Source organism: Prionailurus bengalensis, chromosome B1 (assembly GCF_016509475.1).
Source record: "Prionailurus bengalensis isolate Pbe53 chromosome B1, Fcat_Pben_1.1_paternal_pri, whole genome shotgun sequence".
In the NCBI taxonomy this organism is placed as follows: Eukaryota; Metazoa; Chordata; class Mammalia; order Carnivora; family Felidae; genus Prionailurus; species Prionailurus bengalensis.
In genome coordinates, this window is record NC_057344.1 from 195,109,198 (window position 1) to 195,129,377 (window position 20,180).

General features: G+C 43.0%; 1 protein-coding gene across 2 annotated transcripts in view; it reads right to left on the bottom strand.

Annotated features, from left to right (window-relative positions):
• Window positions 1-20,180, bottom strand: part of C1QTNF7 (C1q and TNF related 7) — a 107,200-nt gene that overhangs the window by 62,731 nt on the left and 24,289 nt on the right. Inside the window, exon 1 of one of the 2 annotated variants that reach the window (XM_043572940.1) lies at window positions 11,710-13,480. The exons of the other annotated variant lie outside the window; for it this stretch is intronic. The gene's annotated coding sequence lies outside the window, so the exon portion shown is untranslated. Of the gene's footprint in view, window positions 1-11,709; window positions 13,481-20,180 lie in introns of those variants that run through there. 2 annotated transcript variants of the gene reach the window in all.

A 20,180-nucleotide genomic window follows, 5' to 3' on the forward strand; every position in this document is an offset into this window, starting at 1 on the left:
CCAGGGAAAACAAAGGCAACAGACAGTTTTTATTTGGCTTTTGGGTCTAGTTTTGAACAAAGCAGTCTGGCATTTGAGCTTTCTGGCTGGTAAAGTAAAATGTCACAAATAAAAAAGTCCTTAATCAAATTAATTGCATTGTTTTACCATGCTTTGATGGGGTTGGTCTACCCTCAAACAGAACAAGGCAACATAAAATAGAAGCTGTGAGGTGGACCGTTGTCAGACTTTTCATGCACGTCCGTTTTATTTTGGTCTGTGAATTCTTTATCAAGTGAGCCTGCTGTTGTTGAAATAACAATAAGCCTGGCGAGGTTGCTGAGAGCTGGAGCAGGGATGCTACAATCTACCCAACGGTCCATTTTCCAAGCAGCAGCCTTAGATTGGTCTTAGAACTTAAATCAGAGCCTGTCAGTCACTCTCATGCTCAAAGCCCTGCCATAGCTTCCTGCATCCCTGGAGGTAAATCTCAAGGCCCTTGCGAGGTCTTAGATGGGCTCGATCCTCATTCCCTTCTGACCTCACATCCCTCCTCATGCACTTCATTCCAGCTACCTGGCATCCTCCTATGTCTGGAAGGAGCCAAGCACCATCAATCATACCTTCCCTTCAACTTGTTACTCCTCAGCCCACAACGATCTTCACCCAGATGCTGGCGTGACTCATTCTGCTACCTTCCAGTCTCTGCTCAAATGTTGGCTTTCTGTGGCCCCAGCCTTTCCTGACCCACCTTTCTTTCTTTCTTTCTTTCTTTCTTTCTTTCTTTCTTTCTTCCTGCAGGTTCATTTTATTTATTTATTTATTATTTATTTTTAATTTACATCCAAGCCATTAGCATATAGTGCAATAATGATTTCAGGAGTAGATTCCAGTGATTCGTCCCTGACACCTAACCCCCAGTGTTCATCCCAACAAGTGTCTTCCTTAATGAACCTCTCCCATTTAGCGCATTCTCCTACCTACAATGCCTCCAGCAACCCTCAGTTTGTCTCTATATTTAAGAGTCTCTTATGTCCCCCCTCCATTTTTTTTTGCTTCCCTTCCCTTATATTCATCTGTTTTGTATCTTAAATTCTACATGAGTGAAGTTGTATGATATTTGTCTTTCTCTGACTAATTTCACTTAGCATGGTACATTCTACTTCCATGCACATTGTTGCAAATGGCAAGATTTCATTCTTGATCACTGAGTAATATTCCATTACACACACACACACACACACACACACACACACACACCACATCTTTTTTATCCATTCATCTGTCGATGGACATTTGGGTTCTTTCCCTACTTTGGCTATTGCCTGACCCACCTTTCTAAAGCAGCACATCTCTCTCTTACCCACTTCCCTCTTCATTGTTTTCACATCTTTTTTTGTCTTTGCCTGTATACTCCTCAAGTGGCCTGTAAGACCTAGAGGAGAGAGTTCATTTGTTTTGATTGCAGCCCTGCCCTGAGTGTCTAGAATAGTTCCAGACACTCTGTGGATACTTAATCCTGGCTCCCTATGACTCTACCAATCTTGTAGGTAACAAGGATTCTTAATGGACAAGCCAAAGAGACCAGTACTTACTTACAAGAGAGGAGAGAAAGAAAGAGAGAGAGATTGAGAAAACCAGTGTTCTAGAAATCTCAAACTCCTAGCCCTTGTTCTCATAAGAGAGTTCTTCCCTTGGGAACCTTGAAACCTGGCTAAATATGGACCTGGTCCATCCACATCCATGCTCCTCCCCACCCCGTTGCCGGCGAGGGTGGTATCGAGGGGAAGAAGAACATCTTCTCCTCTGAGAGGCCAATACCTGCGTGTCTGTCTGCCAGCTGCCCTCGAGTCTGAGCATGAAACCTCCCCAAACTGACCCTTAGGATTTCAAGTAATCAAAGGAAGACAATCTAAATCTGAAACATTTGGAAGCTGAGAACCCGATTTGCCCCAAGAAAGCTGATGCTTATTAAAATCTTCAAAGGGCAAACATGAAAATGGCCCATGTTTTAGATTATCTCCCTCTCATTTGTCATGTCTGGAACCATTTTTACAGCACTGGAATCAAAAGCTCCAAGAGTTCAGCTTTCTTCCTCCACACACCTCTTTGCTGGCAAGGTTCCAGAACATTCTCCAGGCTCATGGGTCACAGAAAGAGAATATGTGTGGTCAGAGGCCTTCTCTGACAGTCTGCACTTGAGCCAAGTTATTTTCAAAGCTGAGATGAGTTTAGAGAGGTCATTATAGTTCAGAGTTTAAAATAAAAGTTTCAGGAAGGCTCATGTGTTTCAGTTAAAATGCAAAATATATGACTGGTCTCATGGTGGCTATTTTTATATGATGTCTTTTGGAGATAAACATTTGCTATAGATTTCAATCTGTCAAGGGGGAAAGAAGTAAATATAATTTGTTTCTAGTGCTTCGCTATGACAAGAACTGGGCTGGGTACTTGCAGTACACATTTAATCAGTTTGCTGTCTTTATCTTAAGCAATGATCTTATTTCCAACATCCTAGCGAAAAACAGAGAGCATGATCTGGATCCTCTCAATGTTTCTACCATACCTAATTTATCCACATTCCCATCCATTCTCATTTGCTTCCCGCTGGTCTTTTTTTTTTTTTTTAATGTGTATTTATTTGTGTGTGTGTGAGAGAGAGACAGAGTGCAAGTGGGGGAGGGGCAGAGAAAGAGGGAGACACAGAATCTGAAGCAGGCTCCAGTCTCTGAGCTGTCAGCACAGAGCCCAACGTGGGGCTCGAACTCACAAACCACGAGATCATGGCTTGGGCTGAAGTCGGACGCTCACCTGACTGAGCCACCCAGCTTCCTGCCAGTCTTAATGGACACTGGTGTGAGGCAGGACCCATGCTTATTCAAAACCAAGCCCTCCCCCTGGGGACTGTTTCAACCTACCTCTTGTCTCTCCTAGATTACCTGGCTCAGTAACCTTCTGTCATTTTCCGGTATCTTCGACTTCACCACTGGCCGACTGCTCTCAGTCTGTACAAACGTTCGTCTTTCTCACCCTGAAATAATTTGAACTTAGCTCTATTTCTAACCACTCTACTTCTCTGTTCTTCCAAGGAAAGTAGATCTGGTAGGTTAAAGGCAACTTACAGGACCAATAAAGGGTGAAGAAAGCAAATCAGCTTTTTCCAAGGGTGCTTCACAAGCCACTGTCTGAAGGCATTCAGGCGTGCCTGGCCATTCTGTGCTTCGTAGCAGCTGGGAATAACTATCTCCAAACTATACTCATTTGAAGGGGCAACTGTTTAGCTAGACTGCCTAGATTTCATTGGTTTTTAAAGTATTCTACCTAAGGCCAACTAGAAGTTAGATATTGGCCATTAAGGGTGAGAGGTGTGGGGATGTGTATGCACGCGTATCTGAATGGTGGGGGATAGATACAGACAGTAGAGAGTATAAATTGTTTCTCTTCCCCGCCCAGTGACTAGTTTTAAGGCTTTATGGAGAGAGTTGTTAATGTCAGATGTTGAAAGAAATGTTTCCAGGGAAACTTTTCAGGAAGACATTTCCAGTAAAAATTTGAGTCTTTGGGTACAAGCAAAACTATTTTGGAGCCAGGTGACTCACTATGGGAAAGAGGCTTTCTCTCCATCTCTGCCCAGAACTTAGCAACACTCTGGCTGCATGAGGATCATCAACTTTGGGAAAACAAGAGATTGCATCTATCATTTGAATGTTGCCATTCTCAAGATGGACCCCATTAAAGACTGTGATTTGCATAGAGGACTATGATTTGGACCATGATTTATGGTGACTGCTGCACAGAAATTCATGAGTACATGTGAGCACAGCGTAGAAACAACTTGGGGAAGGATCTCAGCGAGAGGAGAGAGCATGACATTGGATGGTTGACTCTGAGGTGTCCTTATCAGTATATCTAGGCTGGTGAGGCCAGAGGACGGGAATGCAATCTCAAGGAGGGCAGGGATTTTTGCCTGTTTGGATCACTTTCGGTCCAATAAATAAGTATACATTCAAGGAGCATGAAATGAATTTGGCTTCATTCGGGTCAGGAAAAAGGTGGTTGAACTGGCTAAATTCAGACTTAGGTATGGAAGAGAGAATGACAGAGGAGCAGTGGCCTTTTGTTAAGAAAGCGTGGCTGCAAAAATATGGTGAGAAATTAGAGGAGAGCCCGAGAAGGTCATGCAATTCTTGCACGACAGTGTGCTACAAACGGTGCTGCAAGGGACAGAAAACACCAAAACGGGCTTGAGTGCATCATTTTATTTTGAATGCCACTGCTAATGCATTAGCTCAGTGGTCTTCATATCAAACGAGCGGGATGGGAGGGACGGGTATGTTCATTAACTCTTCTGGGTAAGGACAGAGACAATAAATGGCTTGCTAAAGGTCACTTTAAATGGTCTGCTCATGTGTGAACAGGAGCCAATGACTTTGAATTGCTTTCTATCTTTTTTTTTTTTTTAACCTGATCGTAGTGCAGAAATGAGATTTTGGCTGATGGATAGATTCAGACTTGGCAAAGCTGTGGACATTTTTTGGTTTGTTTCATTTCCTCTTTTTAATTTTGCAATGACGACTGTGAGGTGATAAGCCTTAAATCTCCACCTTTGACTGCAAAGTTTGGAGTGACATGGAGAGATAATTAAAACGGAAAGCAACACGATTTAAGACCTGGGTCCGTGGATTAAAATGAGGAAAATGTATTGAAACAGCTGAGAGTTTCTGTGCAGGCTTTCCTTCACATCCCAACACCACAGAACAAATTGCACAAATTCTAGGAATGATGTCCCTTGATAACAAACACTGGTCACTTTTTCAGATGTCAACAAATGGCTCTGTTGACTCTGTTTTGTAACAAGTTACAAGCAGATGGCACTTTGAAGTGTATGATGCAGTTTAGAAAACACAATCACTTGGACATTTTTGTCTGGTTTGCTAAGATAATGTGATGAAACCCAAAATGAAAGAATCTTGGTGTGTCCGGATAGAACAAGGCTACACACCATTCGGTGAATTTGTCCTCATTTCTTGCAATCAAAGAGTTGATTTTTCAACTGTCAGCTCATGAAGGTTTATGCACTTGCTGAATAAAAGGTGCAAAGCAAGAGAAAACTATCATTTTTTGACGTTTTATCTTTTTTTTTTAATTTTTGAGAGACAGAGAGAAAGAGAGAGAGACAGAGAGAGACAGAACATGAGCGGGGGAGGGGCAGAGAGACAGAGGGAGACATAGAACCTGAAGCAGACTCCAGGCTCTGAGCTGTCAGCACAGAGCCCGACGTGGGACTCGAACTCAGGGACCGTGAGATCATGACCTGAGTCAAAGTCGGATGCTTAACCAACTGAGCCACCCAGGCACCCTTAGAACTATCATTTCTTGAATGCTTATTATGTGCCAGACTCTTTATAAGGTATATTCTTTATAAACTTATATATCTTATTAAATTCTAAAGTAATTCTGTGGGTAGTTACTATTACCCCTAGTTTAAATATAAATAAATGACGGCCTGCAGATATCCCACACCTAGTTAGGTATGAGGCAGAATGCAGACCTTGATCTGACACCCAAACCCATTTCTTCCTCCTCCTCTGTGGTACTTTGGATAGAATCCTGTCCCTACCTGCCCCTTATCACTTGTTTTAAAAATACTTTTATGCTCACAATTAAGTATCAAAATAGGTGCAACTAGCAAATGTTTATGTAATATAGTTCTTGTTTATGTATCAAATTCCAAATTCATTGCTTTCATAAACAGGAATTTGTGGAATATTTTGACAAATACTATAGGTTTGACTCTCGCAAAACCCACCCCAATCTGTTTCCCGCCTCCCCCGACTTTTTCTACATGAAAGACAGAATACACAAACAATACACAAATTTCCAGATCGTCTTGCTGTGAGGGGTGCACAAGTACATGGGAAGTCCTAGAAGAGGGTTTCCTTTTCCAATTAAAGGGGCAAAGTTTGACAAGAAGGTTTTTCCCTTCCTGCCCAGAATATGAACTCAATACCTAGCGGTACAGCAGCTGTCTTGCCACCATGAGGATGAAAACCATGTGCTAACCAACACTAGTGAAGCAGGGAGACAGAAGGAATGTGGCTTCCCGATGGCACCTTTAAATAGCCACATCGTCCTTGGATCATCTACCTTTCGGCTTCTTGTTATGTGAGAAAAATAAACCCCTTACATGTGAAAGGACCCAGATTTTCTGATGCTCACAGATAAATGCAATCCAAACTGATGCACTTGGTAACCAGAATTTTAGAAGGCATTCCTATTTTCTAACTGTGTTCCATTTTTATGCCGGTTTGGTCCCAATTTGCATTTCTGAAACACTGGAAGTACAACCACCAAATTAGATAATAGATTCCCTGGAATGGTGTTCCTTTGGTTGGGCACGAACTGGAACAGAGTTGGGTCTCCTCCCTGGTTGTGGGAAAATGGCCAGCAGAGCCTGTGATCTGACTGACTGTGGTTTTTCCAGGAAGCCTGGACATCACTTCAGCCAAAGCACTCGGCATGGAGTCGGGCAGGGAGAGCGGGGTGACCAGGCGTGACATGTCACCACCATTTTGCCTTGCATGGGTGTAGAGTTGGCCTTTGGTCAGGAAAACTAGAAAGGACCTTGAGCAATCATTTTGTCTTTCTTTTCACCTTGGGAAAGGACCACACTGAAGTCATACCAGACGTGTATGATAAGCAATCTGGGTCTAATAGACCTCCAAAGAAGAGACAATTCCTCAGCCTCTTCCCTCAGAAGGCCATTTCAACATTTAAAAACGTACATCCTTCCTTTACTTACATAGAATGTGTATCGCGTGGGATGGGAGAACACTTTATCTCTCTCCAGCAGGGCAGTAGAGTGGGGTGTGCGGCTGGGCAGTCCTGGATTAAGGTTGTCCTGCCATTTCCTAGCTGGTGCTGAACTTTCTTGTTACTTAACTGCACCAAGCTTCAGCCCCCCATCTGTAGAATAAGCAAATAGTAGCCACACTAGGGTCTTGATGAGGAGCTAATATACATAAAATGCTGAGAATGGTATCTGTCATAAAGGTGCATGTGTAACAGTAGCCTCTTTCTCCTACTCTTGCCTCTGGACAGCAGCTCACCACCATTCTCTGGGTGAGATTGCTTTGGAGTCCTGAGAAGCATCCCCACAACACTCCCCATGACCGGAGAATTGCCCCACAACACTCTCCATGACCGGTTAATTAACTTGTCAATGTCCTAGTCCCTTCTTCTTCGCTCTTAGTTTTCAGTCCTTGGATTTTAACTTTGGACCTGGTTTTCCCAAAACAATTTCTAAAAATGTGTTTGCAATTTGGAGAGATCACATTTCTATAAATTAAGCAAAAAAAAAAAATATCAGTGCTATATTTGAAAATCGGAAACATTGGCCTGCACGGTTTGTGTTGCCATGAACACAGGATTTTCGTTCTAAGTTGTGGACCCTTAATTGGGGTTTACACGATGGTGATAAAGGCATAATGGAGTAATGAGACAATCATCCAGATTGTTACGGCCAAGTATACTCTGGCCACAAATAGTTGGCTGATTGAAAGACAAAGACTCCTCCGGTACAAGTTATCTACACTGTGACCTTCGCTACGGAGAGACGCTGTCTCAGACCCAAGTGAGGTTTGCTGCACCATTTTAAGAAAGGAAACATTTCAGACCGTGGATTGTTTTTCAAAGCCATACACATGACTCTTGGCTAATAGAACGTTGGATCGGCCAACGTCTGGCAGCTTTGCATGTTGGCTGCACTAACATATGTACAATTTCAGACTCGCAGCCACACATGAAGTCATTGTGAAGCGGCACAAATCATCCCTAAAATCTGCCATGCGGTGGTTCTTCTCCTCTCCAACAATGTAATCCCTAGGAATTGTGATGATTTGAACTTTTTAAGAAGAATAATTAATTAATCTTCATTCACTTAAGACCTACTCATTTATCATTGATGACAAAGAACAGTTTGAAAAAAAGTGCAGAAGATGGAATGAAAGAATGAATGTAGTATAGTTTGGTTCAGAGATTTTTCTCTCCTTCTTTTCATGCAATTACTCATGGCATATGATGTTACGATGAGGAAAGGAAATGACAAAACAGATTTTCAGGCCTAAAAGAAGCTCCATGGATTTACTGCTAGTCACACTATCTCATTACTGTACTTTATTTTCTCTCCATAGCATTTTCCGGTCTCTGAAGTTACATTCTGGTTTATGATTCTATTTTTGCCCCCTCTAGAGGTATGAAGCTAGAGACTTTGGCTCTCGCTTCACAGGTATATCTAGAATAGTGCATAGCACGTTGTAGGTGCTCAGTAAATATCTGGAGACTGAATGGACCAGAGCTAAGGAGAAAAGGAACACCCCTGTTGGTCGGGCACCTATTATGCTAGGTGCCATGCGGGTTTGGTTATGTCTGTTACATACACCTGAGAGGTAAGTGACATACTTGGAGTCTTGCAGTTAGAAAGTGATCAAGCCAGAGTTCAAAACCACGTCCGTTGCCCTTCCAATTCTGACATTTGCCATCACCGGAAATTATTCCCAGCATCAGTGGTTCCTGTTCCACCACACCCTCTGTGACCTCTTTCCGAGGCAGCTAAAGATCCTAGCACATGTTTTGAGAACACGTTTGGCTTGCATTTATCTGTGCTGAAGTAGTCTTCAGAGAAATTGATCTCATTGTATTTTATTCAGCACAGTAAATGCTCCAAGTCGCTGATTTCTCTGTGTTAAGTTTATTGAGCAAATTTCTCATGCTATACAGACAGCAGCTCACTTTGTTCTAAGGTGGTGATGAATTCCACGGAGCTGTACTGATTTATAATAACAGGCCTACAAAGGAAGGAAAACTGCCCCTCTGCTGATGCAACCAAAAGTGTTGATGACAACAAGTTCAGGTGGTCACAGGGCTTGGAAGCAGGTGACGCATGCCAGAAGTTGAAGAAAGCACCGGGATATAAACAAGACAGTAACTAACTCTGGAATAAGGTTGATTCTGAACACAGGGTAATCCAAAAAATTTGAATGGGGAAAAGGCCCAATCTCTTGTACTTAGCACAAGTTTTCACCTTCTTCAGGTGGATGTGGCAATATTCATTCTTTCCCAGATTACAAAACAGGCTGAGGAATGTGATTGACTCTGATGCACATCCAAATCCTCTGGAGAGTTACTGACCAAGCAGCCCTTAATTAATGAGGTCCGCGGGCCAGTTACCCACGAGGCCTTCACTGATATGTAGCACTGGCTTCTTCCACTAGCTCACTCTCCCCTGCAGGGGGCAGTATGGACTTGGCCTCATCAAGAGCGTGGGGTCCTGAAAAGAGTGGGAGAGGGGATTTGAAAGTGGGAGTGGGGATTTGAAAGACCGTGCTTAGCTCCTAGCTCTGGTAATTTCTCAGTGTGTGACCTAGGGGCGAGTTGTCTCGCGTCTTGAGCTTGTTTCCTGGTCTGAAATCTTCGCGGGCGGTGGTCAGTCACATGCCCCCAGGAGGCATTGTGAGGGCCTGGCAAGGAGACACCCCAAGGAACCCAACAGCACGAGGGGAGCAAGGAAAGCAGATGCTGGTTCTAAACGTGGATTTTCTCCACTACGATGCAGCCAGATCATTTACCTCCAAATCCCAACCCTGCCGGCCATCACCGCCATGGGCGAGTTACTTAGCTAGCCTTAGCCTCAGTTTCTCCTACAGAGAAACCCAAATAACGCTTTGCTTACATTAACTCTCAACCCTCCCATGAGCCCCCAAGGTTTTTACCCATATTTCATACTCAGGAAACTGAGGCACAGAGGAGTGAAGTGACCACGCAGAGGCCACTCTGGGACGTGTCCCCGGGTGCTGTGGTTGCAGAGCCACTACTCCTAACCAGCGAGTTGCCTGCTCCAAAGACATCACGCGACACGGTGAGCAGAGGGCCAAATGCATGGCGAATGCCCAGTAAATGTTTCCCAATATTTGGATAATTTCCTTTCGCATTCCAAACACGTATCCCTCCATTTTATGATCCATTGCACCCCACATGTCCAACAGCTAGTGCCCAGATTTATTTAATTATTGCCATGAAAACAAAAGCTGGCTTGGGCTCCACAGACTACGAACACATTAGTTCTAGAAGGGGAGCATCGTCTCAGCTTTTGTTTTTATTGCTTTTAGCACATCAAGCACGTAATATGTACTAAGTAAAAGTGAAAGGTTAGAGATCACCTCAGACTAAAAGTTGCTCCAGGGGGTGTCTACACAGGAAATAGGCTGTTATACATCCCTTTCCATCCGGAGCCTCCTGGCCCTCTGACATGCCTTAGGCATGCACTGCCATCAAGGCACAGAGGAGTTAATTAGCATATGAGGAACAAGCCGGTCTAGTCCTCACAGGACATCAAACTGTGAAACAAAGGTATTCAAAGGGAAACAAAGCGAGTCAGATATTGAGGAGAGTTAAGGCCAGTTGTTCTTGTGCTTAGGAGAGCTTTCCAGGGAGTAGAAGAACCAAGATGCGGATGCCAGGCTTTATTATGCAAAGTAGGAATCAAGACACATTGACAGATGCATAGTCTGATGGGGGGACAGAGTCTGAGACCTTGGGACTCGAGTTCCCTGCAGCCGTAGGGTTCTTGATGAGAGACCCTGGAAAAGGACAAGGTCCTGGGGAAGCTGCAGGGTGTCAGAGAGCGAATGTTGATCAAAACAGAGCTATTTCCTTTACATGAGCTGTCCTCTAGCAATTACTTCCCAGTCCTTAACCACAATCTGATTTAAAAAATCTTTAAAAGTGGGGCGCCTGGGTGGCTCAGTCAGTTAAGCTTCTGACTTCGGCTCAGGTCATGATCTCCTAATAGTGATCTCACGTTCTCATGGTTCATGAGTTTGAGCCCTGCATCAGGCTTTCTGCTGTCGGTGCAGAGCCCACTTTGGATCCTCTGTCCTCCTCTCTCTCTGCCCCTCCCCAGCGCTCTCTCTCTCTCTCAAAAATAAACATTTCAAAAAAGCTTTGAAAGAAATATGCTCTAGTACAATGTGTTATGTACGACACTAGGCAATCCCGTCTCATAATTACTCTTAACACAAGCCCATAGTTTTACCAACACAGTTCGCGCTCGTGTATTGCAATGAACGCCTTATCCTCCCCACAGCAATGTAAAATGCCGAGCACATTTGTTTAATAAAATAAACAGTAAATAAATCAGCACCCTCAACCCAAACGACATCGAGCACAAGGTTTATACTACTACAGGGAAATCTCCACCAGACACTATTAGCTTGTATGTTTCCCTTTCCTCGAGCAAACTCCTGCGGTGTATCAGAATGAAGGAAAGCCCTTCAATTTGAATTATGTAGGCACGGATGACAGATGCAGGCACTCGATGACAATTCCGTGTTTCCGGGTGAGGCTCCCGCAAGTGTCAGCCTCTTGCTCCTCTTGACTATGGATCTATAGCCACTTAGGAGCGTAACTGCCAAGTCAAAGGCTCTTTTCAGAACTAACCCTTCCCAAGCCAAGCCGATTCTGACGACTTTCGCTTTCTCTCTTCTGTTCAGCAGAAGCAACCCCCAGAGGAGACGGTTCATTGAGTAAGCCCCAGTCAGTAAACACCCCCAAACCTCATAGATGGACAGAGAGAGAACAGCTCAACACCAGCGCGAGCCAAAAGACTCATCTGTGGGAGAAGAAAAGCCTGAAGAAGTTCACTTCGATCGGGAGAGAGGGCTGTTTACTTACGTTGCTCGCAAGACCTTCCAACAGCTGGAGTCTTTGAATTCTAGTGCACGCAGATGTGGAGCTTTAACTCGAAATCCCCTTCCCTTTGGCAGCGAGGAGCCTGATAGCTCTGCGGGGCTGCAGATTGATAAGTAATTTCCTGATTGGTTTCAAAAACGTTCTCCCGGGCTTCGAGCAGTGGCTGGGAGAGAGGGAGCACGCAAGCCCCATGACGTGCAATGACGCTGTGGCCTGCATAGACCTCCTGTTTGATCGAGCTCGAAAGAAGTATCTGTCGACCTCACCAGCAAAAATAAGTAGCCTCCTCTATCTGTTGGCTCCCTCCCTGAATCATATCTGGGAACCAGCATGAAGAATCTGGACCATATTTTGTTTCAATATTTGTGATTGCTTTCTTACCAGCCACTTCAGAGAACGTTCTCAGAGACCGTGCCCTCCGGTCCCTTCATTTCACAGTGGAAGGAAATGAAACCCAGGGTTTACAAGCCTTGACCAGGAGTGCACGGGGTATGAGTGGGAGGACTGGACCCCAAGAGCCTCCTGACTGTCACACCAGAGCTCCGTCCCCTATAGGGAGGTCGAGACAGACAAAGATTTGGCATCTGGCTCTTGATCTTTGGAAGGCGTGTCATGAATCTGTTCTCAGGGCTGCAAAGTGGGAGTCAGAATAACGGTTGTGTTTGTGTGGCCTCGCAGTATCGGGATCACTGAGGGAGAACTTCATCAAGGCGGAGACCAATTATACCCCACGATGGGATTTTGTCAGTAGGGCCCAATCTACATGCTACTCTTGTCCCTTTCTGTTCTCATAGTCCATTCAGGGTTATTTTCTGTTCTGGAAGAAGCCATCCAACAAGCCATCTGACTTGTTGGGGCAGAGAATTTCCTTGGGTCAAGGAAGAAGACAGGACACGGAGAAAACTTTTGACCTTGGAAAACCAGGTCAAGATCAGATGCAAAGGTAGAGCATGTTTGGACATTTGCCACAGAAAGGACATTGGGTCTGGAATCAGAAAATCAAGGCTTGGCTACTGCCTCTAACACTCATCAGCCAAGGGAACTTCATTGAAGCATTACAAACCACAATTTCCTCCCTGGAGACATAATCCCTGTCCTGCCGGGCTTGCCTCATTTTGCGGTGGGAAGATCAAATGCCTTCTGCATGGAGGTCGTGCTTATCAACACTTGCAGGCTTTGAAATTGTGAGGAAGTATTTTCCAGCATCCCGAATAGCATTTCGCACAGAAAGCTCTGTTGATGGGATGATGCCACGTCCTCTATCCTGGGTTCTTGGACTTGTTTCCTTCTCCTTTTAAGGAGTATACTTTGCCTTTCTTTCCTTATTATGCCATCTCTTGGCGCTTGTATCCCCGGTCTGGCCACTACTGATCTTCTTTCTTTCTTAGAGTTTATGTGTCCTTCCATTTCTCATGCAACAGTAAGAATGAAAAGAAGGAGAAAATGTTTTCCTCAACCACACAGAAAACCATCTGTAGAGTTTTGACACATGTGAGGCTGTGTGCATCCTGGACACAGGATGTACTTGTACATCCAAGTATTTACGGCCAGACAGCAAATGGATTGAGACCAGCCTCACTGATGAAAATGCTCAACCCCCAGTCCTGTTTAGTTATCCCATTCCCTTCCTTTGCCCTTTCATAAATTCATTCTTCGAATGTCATTGCAGTTAAGATTTGCACTCCATCATCTCTAAGAGCAGTTTTTGGGCCGCCATAACGAACCGCCATAGACAGGGAGCTTAAGCAACAGAAATTAACTTTCTCATGGTTCTGGAGGCTGGAAGTCTGAGATGGGGTGTCAGCATGGTCAGGTTCTGGTGAGAGCCCTTTCCCTGGCTTGTAGACAGCTGCCTCTCACTGTATCCCCACATGATGGAGAGTGGGAGGGATCTCCCTCCCTCCCTCCATCTCTCCCTCTCCCCCTCTCTCCCTTTCTCCCTCTTTCCCTCTCTCCCTCCCTCCCTCTCTTCCTCTTTCCCTCTTCTTATAAGGCCACGGTCCATGTAGAGCAAGGCTCTGCCCCTTTAGCTTATTTAACCTTAATTACCTCCTAAAGACTCTTATCTGCAAATACAGTCTCATTACCCTATATGTCAGGGCTTCAACCTATGAACTTTGAAGGGACGCAGTTGAGTCCAGAGCAGACCTGGAGAAAGTGAGAACATTAAGCAAACATTACGGAGCACTCACTGGGTATAAGGCCCCACTTGTTTCTTTTCTCATTGAATCCTCATCACAATTTTCAGAGGCTGGTAGTGACTTTTCCAAGGTCACAAATCTAGTAAGTGGCAGTGTCCACATGTAAATTGTGATGACCAGCACCATGTTCTTTTCATGACACAATCTGCCTCCATCCCCTCTTTTCTTCTGGGCTCTGAGCCATGAAGCTCTATGTTTCTTTCCTGCTAACACTGAGCTCAGCTGCCTCACGTCAGGGAGGTGTTACCCGGTGAGAAGGGGAGGGGGTGAAGGGGAACTCTGTGGTTTTCTTTAGGGACTCCCCACTGAATTTAGGCTGACAGCTGTCAGGAGTCTGCCCAGAACGTTCTTTTTCTCTTCCTGCTTTCCTCCCAGACTCCTCTGTGTTGATAAATCCTTCTCATCAGTTTGAACTCAACTGGTGTCCTTACCTCAGGGAAGCTTTCTTTGACTTGCCCTGTACCTGCTCTAGCTCTCCCTTATACTCTCCTATCCTTCCCCTTCATTATTGTTTCCTTTTTGTACACCTTTACAAATGTTACTTCATAGCTATAGTAGTTGAAGAGTTGTATATTTTTAAGATAATTGCATAATGCTTGTCTTCCTCACTGGTTTGTAGGTTTCACTGTGGGCAGGGATGTCTGGTTCACTGAAATATCTCCAACCATTAGACCACTAATGTTAACCCCTCTGTTATCACCAAATTCATTTTTCTCCTTGCTGTTTTGCACAAGGAAACTAGATTTGGCTCATCAAGAGTGAGGTTCTTGGAATAAGAAACAATAGCTGAGGAACGGACCTTGGGTCACACCTGCCAGCCTTCTGGTCAACCCTCGGATTCCTGTAAGGGCAGCACAGCCTGGCCCTCTGCACGGTGGGGGCTGCCTATTCATACTGCTCTAGGCTCGGTCTCTTTCAGGAAAGAGACGAAAGAGAGATCCCGATGCAACAAGGCATGAGGCAGTATAGGACTTGCCAAGCAGGAATTTGTACCAGGAAAGACATTCTCAGCAATAGAAGCCACATGTGCAAAGGTATGGAAAGACAACGTGCTATGTTAGAGAATTACAAGGAAGACGCTTTTGTCAGTGTGTTGCAAGGAAATGTGATAACATTAGTGAAAGTTCCAGATAGGTATTAAGTGTTTTCATTAGTATCTGTTTCTCATCTGTGTTTGGTGGGCCAATGACAGAGTCCATGTGAAATTGTTTTATAAACTGTAAAAATGTTATAAAAATTTGCTTATTAGAAATTCTTTTGGATGAAGATAGCTTGGCAGAGAGACCGAGAAACTACGCTGGGAAATGAAATTATTTATGAATTTTCTTCATTCACAAACTGAAAAATTTGACTAATTTCCTTCTTCAAATCCCCTTTTCAAAGACTATATTATAAATTTCTAGTATTTATTAAACATCAGTGAGCTGGGATACAGGTTTTTAACTCAGCATTATCCCTGGATCTTTCTACTCTCTCTTATATTTCAGGGACTCGACACCTGAAACTAAATTTCCTCAAAACTTTTTCAGTCAGTTTCCCTGCTTAGAACCAGCCAATGAGGGCACCACAGGGATGTCAAAGGCAGAAATGAATGAGGGGACACCCTTTGGGGGCAGTCGCAGTCAGAGTGAGGACACTCAAATGATGCAAAGTTTGTAGGAGCTTCTGAGTGAGATCCTAGAATCACATAGTCTAGTGTGGTTTTCCAGCAACCCTGAACTTCTGAGTTTCCAGAAAAACATCATGGTCTCTTCTCCAAATATTGGTTCCACAGACTTTTTTTTTTTAATTTAGAAATAATGGCATACTCCTAGGAGGTTGCAAAAAAAAAGTTGCATAAAAACCAAATAAAACAAAAACTAGCTCCCCTCAATAATGACATCTTTTATCACTGTAATATATCAAAACTAGAAGTTGGCATCAGTACAACACTATTAAGTAGATTGTAGAACATATTCAGATTTCACTACATTTGCATGGGTTCATTTGTATGTTGTAAAGTTCAGTGCAATTTAATCTTATGCGTAGATTCTCTACAGTTCTTTTGATGGTTGTTTAAGGCTTTGATTTCTCATGTTCAACCCCTACCTAGAGTGATTTTTATTTTTCTGATTCCTGACTGATATGAATGCTAACCTTCTGGTGTCATTACACACTTGAAGCCTTACAGTCAGGCTTTGATTCTTACATTCCATTATGTTCATTCATTTATTCAATTAGCATATGACTCAATTTATTCATTTATTTATTCATTTATTCAATTAGCATATGACTTTTTTTTCTGTATGCTCTTTTACCCATTGTCTTTGTCCATGGCATTGTCACAATACATTCAAATTATTGCAACATATTTTTAGCTATTTCTTGGGCTTTAGTTGCTACATTCTCAAGATCATCCTTACCATAGTGTATCCAAGAATTCAATACTAGTTTAATCATTCCTAAATAGTGGTAAAATAATTTATATGTGATAAGACAAGAAACAAAAAATAAGAGGTACAGGAATTGGATTAGAAGAAGCAAATGTATCATTATTGAAAGATACCACAGTTGCACACCCAAACAATGCATGCAAATTTTAAAAGCCTATTAGAAAGAATATACATTCAATATGGTTGCCAGACAAAAAATAAACACATGAAAAATAACCTAAACACTAAACATAATCAGAAGCTAGAATGTTAAAAAAAAAATCAGCTAAAATCCTTGTTAACAGCAAAATGATGTTGGTTTTTCTTTAGAGGAAGGGCATCCTATCCTCTCCCTAACTCTGGGCTTTTTTTCTCACTTGGGCCCTTAATAGGCTCAACTTGTGTGGACAGATTCACAAAATCTTGTTTTCCCTTCTTGATTATTCAAGCCACAAGTGATAAAAACCTGGTCTGGGGGAAACCAGTTTAGAAACTAAGATGATGATGTGTCCTTTGTCCCTTCCTAGCTATGACACATTTCCTCCCAAAAGTGTCTCTTCTGCACTACAGGACTATGCAAATCTCTCTCTTCACTAATGGACTAAGAAAAGAATCTTAGCTAACATTTGTTATGTGCTAACATTGTTCCTCAATTTTTACAACCAATTAATCCTTACAACTATATGAGTAGAAAATTGAAATTAATCCCAAATTTCAAGGCTACCAGAAGGTAGAACCAAGCTGAGAACCAGGTGGTGAGTCTCCCAGGCTTTACTCAATGCATCCATAGTATAGTGCTTTTCTTCTGAGTGACAATACTATTCTTCCCACAAAGGGTATTCATGAGCCCTAATAAGCTGCATTGGCTGCATTGGGTGCATTGGCTTAGTCTATCTAATTAAAAAGTAAATTTGCAGCAAGATGTTAGGTAAATAAATGGCACAGGTGGTACCATACAATGACAAAAATTATGACAATAATGTGAGTACTAATATGTGAAAAACCCACATTTCGTGGAAGTCCTAAGTCAATGACCTTGACTTGTGGGTGGAACCTTGCTATAAGGGAGCAGTTGGATTTGTCTCCAAAGTGTAGTTATTTCTTTAGAACTGCAGCACTTCAATAAGGGCAACAAAATTCTCATCATTCTCTGAAGTATAATTCAGAAGACTGTTTTCCCCACGGATAGCTCTCCTTTGAAGATGAGAAATTGCTTTCTTTCCAATTTTATTCTAAGATTTTGATTGAAAACACTCAAATGCAAGCCTGGCTTCAAAGCATAGTTTGTAACCAGGAAGGATTTCCTGGTTTACATTGCTTAATTAATGATAATATTGATTCAAAGGAAGAAAGAGCTCCCAAATCTTAGCAATTTCCATTGGTAGTAGATGTAACCTCTATGTAAACACTTAAACCAAAATGTCCCTTGAAGGAACTCAATCTCAAATTCTTCCAGTCTCCTAATTCCTCATTTCACAACCATCACTGTCTTTTCTGCTCCCCATCCTAATTATTTCATTTTTCATGCTCAACATCGTGACTGTGCTTTCTCAGCAAACTCCTAGTAATCACCCATATGTTGCTCGTCTTAATCAGCAATGATCTTTCCACTTATTCGGGGCATTATCTGGGATAAATGAATGTACGGTGGCCAGTTTATCTCAGTCAAACAGCGCATAAGAGCTCCTTTGAAGATTTGAAACATAATCTAAGCCATGTGCAATTTGAAAGGTCAACATGTCACCAGAAAAGAAAGTAAAAGAGAAAGAGGAAAATAAGAGAGGGAAGGAAGGAAGGTCAGTAGGAAGGCAAGAAGGAAGGAAAGAAAGGCGGGGGGGTGGGGGGTAGAAAAAAAGGGAGAAAGAAAGACACAATGAAAGGAAAACAAAGAAGGCAGAGGGGGAAGAAAAGCAAAGGGGCAGATCCAACAACTCTAGATCAAACAGGCATGATAAGCATTTTTCCCATAAGACCAGCTGCTGTTTTGGATGTACCATACTACATCATTCTTCTACAGATGCAGCACCTTATAAGCTCACTTACTAAGAGTTCAAATGCAGCTAACATTTACACTTACAAGTGCCATGTTTGGACAGGGTGACCCGCTATCTTGGTTTGCCTGGGACTTAGGGGGTTCCCCAGATGTGGGACTTTCAGTGTAAAACCCGATAGTCCAGACAAACTAGGATGGTTTGCTTGGGGCTAAGGAGTTTTCCAGGGCATGAGGCTTACAGTGTTAAACCAGAAAAGTCCTGGGCAAATTGAAAAAAGTTGGTCACTGTGTCTTTGGGTGAAACCTTATCTTTGGGTAAATATTACCTCTCATGTCCTTTGGATATTGCGTAGAAAATGCTTTAGCTAATTTCGGTGCATCTGTTAAGTGTTGCACACAATGTAATGGATATCTCTTTTTCCCTGCCTACCTGGTGCCCCAATATTCTTTGGTTAACTCCTTCCTTATCTTATGTGGTTCTAATTGGGCTAGCACTACCTCCCTTGGAGTGAAAAAGTTAACTAGGCTGGGTCAAGCATGGCAAGCCACCTGAAGCATCTGAAAACAATGACTGGTAGAGGTGAGAGTGTAACTGAAGAGAGACAGCCCTTGGGAGAGCGAAGTCCCTTTTGCTTCTCCTAAAGATTATCATTGGCGATCCTGTCCACCGTGTATAACAAAGTCAACAGACACAGAATAAAGTGGGATGGGAGAGAAAGAAGGAGAGAGGAAGAGAAGGAGAGAGAGAAAGAGAGAGAGAAGAAGAGGGAGAGAGGGAGAGAGAGGGAGAGAAGGGGGGAGAGACAGAGAGAGATATAAGGGGATCCAAAGCATCATCTGAACCCCTGGATTGCGCCATGCATGAAGCCAACCCTGTTTCTAAACTGACCAAATACGTAAGCTAATGTATTCCCTTTTTTCTTAAGCTATCTTGAGTAGGGTGTGTGTCACATGAAACAAAGGCGTTGTGACTAGCAGACATATATGGGCTTGGTCTTCTTTTCTGAACTCAGTCCCGCGAGACAGTAGAACCGTATGAAACTGCTAACATTCCACTTCTGTTGACTGCAAATATGGCAGGATCACTTGGTTCAACTAAGTATTATTTCCCCCATTTTACAGATGAGGAAAAAAAAAACACCTCAGTGGTGATAAGTAGTGTGCCTAATGTTGTACATTTATTAGATAAGAGACCTGGAAATCAGATCCAGGTCGGTTTGATTCCAAGGTACACAAATACATTTCCAGTTCTTCATGCTTCTTGAAAAATAAAAAGCAATCTCTTGAGAGCTATCCTTTGCTATTTGACAAATGCCTTGAAAAGTACTAAATTGTGACTCACACCCTACGTATGAACTTATATATGGTGCCAAACACCTGCTTATTGCTCCCCAAATCCTTGTGTCACTGGCTGTTTCATGAAAAGAAGTCAAATACACGAGAATGCCAAACGAGATGGAAAACCCCATTGTACCCTGGTGTGTATTTACATTTTAGCAGGGATAAAGCTCCAGGCGATCATATGTCAGATTTCTAAATTTACTCCAGCTTTGGTTTTCACTGACAATCAAGAGATGCAATTTGTGCCTCTACGAAAGAGGAATCCTTTACCCGTTCTACTCTGTACAGAGAGATTGTTTAATTTGTTTCCCGTAACTCAAACCTAACACCCTGAAAACGCGGCTGTGTCAGCGAGATAAGCATTCAGAGTGTTTTCTTAATCTCTGGCATCTCATGTGCTTGCCCAGTGATGCAGCAGAATGGTGCTTGCCCAGAAAACATTTCTTTTCCCCGTTGATAATCTATACATGCTCTAAAAACCTCAGTATGATTTGGGGAAGTTTGTGT